The following is a 7,564-nucleotide window of genomic DNA, read 5'->3' on the forward strand; positions in this document are numbered from 1 at the left end:
CAAACAAGGTGTTTCAAAGTCTGAAGAGAAGTTACAGTAGTGACCATTCCTTAAAAGCCCTTATGATGTAGTAAACAAGGTAGGAACCAGGAAACTGGGCTTTTTGTTCTCTTTGTGATGTGGCTTTGCTTTTGTGCTGCTAAGTTGTTTCTTAGTTTCTTTGCTCTTTGTCTTTCATTTATTTACTTGTAACATCAGGGTGAAAAATTGGACCAAATATCCCCATCCATTAAATCAACTGAGTTCCACTGAAGATACTTTTGAAGCCACACTTCCCTCTGTCATAAATAACCTGCCCATGTCATACAGTGTTTGGACAAACAAATGCACTCAGTTCCATGGTTAGAAGGTCAGTAATGTCGAGTTCTGGTAGTAAATAATATTTACTAATGCAAATCTCTTAAGGTTGTAAGGGAATTCCTGTTTGAACTGTGCCTTGGATATGTTGAGTAGCCTCATGTGTGCTATTGAGGAAAAAGTAATTGTGTGGGTACAAATATTAATGGTGAAGAAAAAGGTCATTTTGCTCTCCTCAAGAAAAACCCTAAGTACCCACAATATGTTTTGCAAGGAAAGCTGTGTGAGGTTTATATAAGGAGGAGGTAATGTACATGTTGCTTATCTTACAGCCATTACATAATACAAGCCATGGAATTTAAGCCTCCAATGTTCACTTTACATTTGTCTTTTGCATCTCTCCCACTGCTTGCCTCTCACAGTGGAGGTCTGTGCCTTGCATCCCTGGGTTCCACTGCCTTGGGTTTGGTGTGTGCTGCCTCCTGGTCTGCCTCACTATCCTTGTGTGTCCTCCCAGTCGTGCTTCCTCTTGCTTCATACACCCATGGCTGTCTCTTGCCTGTCACAAAAATGACAAGTTGGTTCCCAGAGTGATGATCCTCAAAAGGGAAGCAACACAGCTGGTGGCACAGTGGATGTATGCATACACAAGATAGCACAAGTTAAGAAAATTAAAGCTTTGCTGCCAGGAAGTTGTTCTAATGCTTGGCATAGTGCCTCCTAATAGAGCCACAAAGCCTTAGTCAGAGCCAGATCTGGGGTGTTAAGTGCTTTGGAACTGCACCTTTGTATAGGAGTTTTAAAAAATTATAAGGTTTAAAAATGTGGTTTCATGCTGACACACAGAATAACCAAAGCCTTAAAATGTTCCTCTTTTATTAGCAAAGAAAATCTCTCCTCCTGAAAATTCCTTTTTTCTCATTCCACTAAGGATCAGCAAGGGCTAGGGAGCTGGGGTGGTAGTTGAGGAGATGTCTTAAACTAAATCCTGCAACTTTCTGTTTCCATATTTTTTTAGCCTGCCTCTCTTCTGCTTTCAGTATTGAATGCAGTGTAACTCGTATGACCGTGCCAAAAGCTGTTTAAACAATATTAAGATGTTTTCTTCAAACTTCTCCCTAGGAAGATACTCTTTTTCAAGAGGAATGTTTTCCCTGGAGCATTACATCATGAATTGGTTCAGTTCTTGGAGTAAGAAATTGGACCAAATGGTGGAGAAGGTCTCCAGGGGAAACATACTTCTGCTGTTAAGTATTCCCACCAGAAAGCTTAGAAACCGCTTACATATTACCATTCTGTCCACATTTAGCCTTTCACCTTGCTGCAGCTGAACAGAGGGAAGGGGGTGGTTAGACTTTTTTAAGGAAACTTGAACCTTCTTTGGTTTTGTCATTACATTTTTCCCTGCTCTTATTCTATCTGGTGAACTCTGTAATGGAATGTCTCGGGTTTGACGCTAATGCCGCCTAAAAATCTGTTGGGTTTTCATGCAAACAGTTAATGAAATCTTCATTACAAACACTTCCTTGGAAACTGAGTTTAAAGGTTTTTTAAGGATTAAAATGAGAGGGACCTCTGAGAAGAGCAGGGGATGGAAGGATTTGGGTGTATGATGGGGCAGCAGCCATATGAACAGTGTCTGAGCTGTACCAGGATTGTGTTTCCTCTTGTGTACAGACTCATTCCCCATCAAAGATGGAGGCACCTGATATGATTTCCTTTGTCAAATTAAAATCTCAAACCAAGGAGAAATAAACACCTTAAATTTAGCAATGCAGACCAACAAATTTTATTTATTGATTTGTTTTTAATACAGCCAGTCTACTCTGTAGAATTATTCTTTGAAAACTGCTAAGCTTGCAATTTCCTAAAGTCTGCAGTTTTTGCAAACAGTTAAGGACCAAAAAGCATATTCCTGATGGAAGCTGGATTTGGAAAGTTTTGAGCTGTTCATCTTCAGTTCACAGAACTACCTTACAGGATATAAAATGAAAATACATACCAATATAATGAAACTTATAGTAATAACTTCCTGGACAAACATGTTCCAGGGCAGGACACTTAGTGGCTCACAAGTGGCTTGAACTGGATCACACAGAAGAATTAGAAAGGAGCCTCCTGTGATACTTCTGTCATGTTCCCATTGGCATTTTGGGCAAACCCTCTTCTACTGTCCAAGATATCTGATGGGCAAGGATAGAATGCTTGTATCCCTTTTTTTTTTTTTCCCCACCTTCAATCACTCTTTCAAAACCAAAAGCAAACAAAAGTGTTACTGATTTTGTTTTACAAAGGGTATGATACTCCACAATCATAAAAGACTGGAGAGAAGGTCAAGCCTTACAGATGCTTTCTTTATTCCTATTTGATATCTAATCTTAAAGGTGGAGTTTATGAAAAGAAAAAATAACAGGCAGACTTTATAACTCTTTATAACAAGAAGGACCATTAAGCTGGTCCAGTTGGCACTAAAATTCGTGGCTGGAAGTTGGCATACAACTGGAGAAGACTTCTGCCACAACGTATTTAAATTAGGTAATCTTATTAAATACACACTAATTACACTGTGGCTATTATTGCCACATTCATGTTATGAAATTGTTCAATAACAAAGTGTGCAGTAGAGAGTGCAAGAATGGAGAGAGTGTTCTGAAACATGCAGAAATCAGTGGAAATGCTTCATGTTGGCTGCAGTGGGCTCTAGAGGAAGGCATGGAAGTTATTCCATTAGGGGAAAAAGGCATGACTGTAAGATCAGCACTTGGACCTGTTGTCCAGAACCCTGAACAACCTCCAATTTAGATGTTTCATTTCTGCCATAGAACAAATGCAGCAAAGTCAATAACAGTGCAGACTTCTGACACAAGCAATTCCCAGTGCTCCTGCAGCCTCCACTGCAGCAGATGGGCTGTTTGGTCTGCAATACTTATGCCATCTCCAGAGCAAGTGACAAGTCATGTTAATGTTCTTTATTGTTGGGGCTTCTCTGAAAATAAAGCTCAGTCAGCTGCACAGCATAAAATCAGCTACAAAGCTGGACCAGAGCTTCTGCCACAGTTCCCTGCATCCTCCATGCAAAATAGTAGTCCTGAAAATGTTTCTGCTTGGAAACAGCCTAGGTTTGGAGAACTTGTGTTCCTAGGAGTTTAAGAGAAATTATCACCAGTAGTTAAGTTTATATTCTACTGACACTTTTATTTTAATTCACAAAGTTAATCTAATTCAAAAATAGTCCTTTGCAGCAGGGTTTTGGGTTTTTTTGTTTCCATATCACCCAGAATATGTGGCTCATAATATACACCTGCATAAAAATTCTGGACTCTTATGAATATTTGGTAGAATGGCCACTCTTCCTCCTGCTGTTAACAAAATGTAAAAAGATATGTTTACTTTTGCTTCCTTTGTCAGCCATTTTTTCACTGCAGAACAAACTTCTTCAAACTGATTACACCAGATGATTTAGCAGTATGGCCAAGTAGTCCCTGCTTGATTAAGATGGATGGTAGCTGTATTTGGAGCAATAGTAATTAAGACTCCCATGGCAAGCAAGGAAAAATAACAAATTAATCTAATAAGAATTTATGGAGAAACTCTTAAATTGAAAAGTGTTCTTAAAATCCAAAACTCCATAAGTCTAATAAAACCTTAGTTTATTAAAGCTCACAGAATTATTAAAATCCAAAGTCTTCACTGTATTTGTTTTAATATTTTGATATTTGTACACTTAATTTAAAAAATAGTTTCAATGCAGCAGGAGCTTAAGATCTGATTTTTTTCAACGCAGAATCAGAATCACACATTCTGTGATTCAGTGGAAAGTATATTTACAGTGTGCAAAAGCTTTGACACAATCACTGAGCTGTTCCTGTGTTTAACTATTTCTATACCAACTCTATCTCTTGGACCAGAGGTGAAGCATTTAATGTCTGATGATCACCAGCATTAACGTGGTTGCTGTTCAGGTGCAGCAGACAGACAAAGATTTAGGGGTGATACTGCTTTTAGAAGAGAGGTGGCTTGTTCAGCTTTTTAAAGTCCTTAAGATAACGTCTTTTATATCTATGATTGATTTATTTGATATTTATGCAGTTGGCAGTGGGATTTGAAATATAACATAAGCACTTCCTGAGATGTCAGTACTCCGATGTTAGTGGTCTGAACAAGGATGTAATTCATATCTGCAGGTGCTTACTCTGGTATCAAACACTTCAATAACATCATGCTTGTGGAATCCAGCACTCCCCAGTGTCCCATTTGTATCCTGATATGCCCACGTCTTTCCTATGTGTGTTTTTCTTTCTTAAGGAGCTCTCATTTCCTTCAATAGGATATGTTTTATTTCATCCTTTTTCCTGCATTTACTCATATTAATGTCACCGCATTCACTGGTAATAGCTCGGCTTGGAAATAACCCGTGTATCCCTGAAAACACTGGGCTGGAAATTCAATGCCTGGGATACTTTATTAAGAAAGAATAGATGGTTAAGTGAAGGGAGGTAATCGTTTCTTTTTTGGACTCTTAATTTGATCTACCCCTTTCAAAGGTGCATCCAGCATGCTCAACCACAACCTGACGGCCTCTGCATTGTTCTGTGTGGCAGCACGGGGACAAAAGTTTTCTGGACTTTAGTGCTAAATGGCCATCCAGTTTGAAAATGGATGCTCTCAGAGGAATTGACACCTTTTCTAAGTTAAAGAGACTGTAGACACCTTCTAGGTTTCTTAGAAGAGAATTTCTTCAGAATGAAAAGGACAGGAGCCAGGTGATGGATTCTTGCTCATGAGCACGTTCTGGGCAAGGACTCCATCCATGGTGCTTAGATCAGCAGACACTCTTGGGACTGTACTTACAGCTACACAGCTGAAATTGGGGGTGTTGCTTGCACTTTTTGTGCCATGAAACATTATCTTTTTGTAACTCCTTTCCTTTGTCCCTTTCTCCCGTTTTGCTCTGTTTATGGAAAGTGAGTTTAACTTACAATCTGTTTAAGTGATAGCAGTCTCTCCACTTGCTTTGCAGAGCACATTTGCACGTTTGGTAAGATCTAAAAAAAAAATGTCTTGTGAAAATAAGTGAGATTTAACACTTCTGAAACTGCATTGTCCCTTTTCCAATTAATCTTAATAAGCCTCCTGTAAACAGCCAGCAAAGCATCTGACATGGAAGGACTTGGGACTTATATGGGTTATAGGACTGATTACCAACTACAACAGTGACAGGAGGGATCTCAGAAGCTCAAAAATGCCAGAGCAAGTTTTTAGTTAAGAGGCCACTCTGGAGAAGCATTTTGATTAAATATACTGGAGTGTTCAGTGCATGAAATCTTTTTATTTCCTGTCATTATCTTGGTACAATCACAAGTGCCTTTTTTATTATTTTTTTGGATGTGCTCATCAGCTGTAGCTTTTCCCGTTCCTGTGGGAATTTCCCTGCCCTGAAAAGCTGAACTTCACAGTATCTAGTAGAAACCAAATTTTTTTCCCAGCTGGTAAGTAGTGCAGCACTGGAGTCTCTGGTTAATAGTGCTCTACTTGGGGAAATTTTACAAGCCATAATCTCTTTGAACAACTCACTTGGGTAAGTTAGTGCTTCATTGTAAACCCTCCTAGGTGACTCATCAGGGAAACTGAAATGCTACAGAATTAAGAGTCTTGCTTGCAACCTGAGCTATCCCCTTTGCAAGGCATAGGGTCTGTGTGCATACATTTTACTGTAATGCCACCTAAGTTTAATGTTTGTTTGCAGCATGAAGTGATAGGCATTACTGATGTGAAGTAACCCCACACGTGCTGTGTTACTGCCACATTTCTATTACTGTGTCACACACATGTGCTCTCTGAGATGTTTTTGTGTTGGGCTGCATACAAACTGCATTAATTTAGGGATAATTCTTGCAGTGGTAGGCTGACTTTGCCTGAGACTGTATGCTTTGTTCCTATGTTGTGGTTTCAGTATAAAGTATGGAGTATGAATAAGTCCAGGAGAAAATAAGCCCTGTAAACAAGCTTGTAGGGTTAGGGTTTTATGACTGTCATTCAATGAGCCAGGTGGTAACCAAGTCAATGCAGAAGAAACAGGCATTTTGTTCCTAAAGCTCTGGTTCCTGGTACTTGAAATCAAGAGAAATGTTTTAGCTTGAGCTGTAGAGGAGCTATGACCCAAAAAGTAGTTTGTCCAGCTTAATACAGTGGAACACAGTGGTGCAATTACACTCAGCCACATTATGGGTTGGTATGATGAGAATGCCCTTGCAAGATTTGAGAAGCATCATCTATTGGGGCTTATAAGATACTTACAACCACACAGATGGGGATCAGGAGAGACATACAGTATTCATGTTATTTGACTCTCACAGTTTATAAATAGCAAAAATGCAATTTCCTGCTTTCATTCAGGGCAGCTGCAAATCACCCTGGCCTGTGGAAAATGGCCATTTGACTCAAGATTAAGCCCAAGTGCCACATGCATCTTACCTGCTTCAGCCAAAGCTGTGCTTCAGCCAACTGCTTTATATTTATCTTTCTCAAATTTCTCACTTTTTCCCATCACTGTACAACTTGGGTTTTCATTTTAAGAAATTTCTTCTATGATCCAGCCTAGAAAACAGGTAATTCACTGCTGCCATTGAGTGGGGACAGAGAATACAGGAGTTTAGCTCTACTATAAAGGAGGAAGAAACAAAACAAAGAGGAATTAATTTCATTTCCTCCCTTCAGCAGGTGGAACAAGTCTGCCTGCCTGAATAAAGTGTAAGTTCCTATGCATGCAGCCTCATCTTCCTCCTTCATTTTTTTTTTTTCTTTTATCTGGCAGGACTTGAGTTAATCTCTCCAAAGGAGTAAGCAAATGCAGTTTTATTTTGTTTTGTCTTGGTAGTGCTTCAGATATCCTAGAGCTTCTAATTCTGGGAGTTTTCCTTCACGATTCCTGAAGGAATAAAAAAGTACAGAAACGAAACTTTCATGATCTCCAAAGGTGTACACTTTGGTGATGCACAAAAGCCACACCTCACAGCAGGAAATCCCTGCAGACAAAAGCTTCTTAAAAGATTTCACAGTTACCATCCACAGAGGAAAAGAACTCGGGGGGGACAGATTTGTCCCTTTCAGACCTAAGAAAGCCACAGAGTAACACGTGCGGTCACTCATGTCACGATGATCCCAAAACAGATTCAATAAATCCACTTTTTTTCACTCCCCCTTCCACAGCAGAGGTGACCGCCACCCCAGGTACACTAAAACTCAGACAAGGAACTCCAATATTCTC

The sequence above is a fragment of the Calypte anna genome, chromosome 22 (genome assembly GCF_003957555.1).
Source record: "Calypte anna isolate BGI_N300 chromosome 22, bCalAnn1_v1.p, whole genome shotgun sequence".
NCBI classification, from domain to species: domain Eukaryota; kingdom Metazoa; phylum Chordata; class Aves; order Apodiformes; family Trochilidae; genus Calypte; species Calypte anna.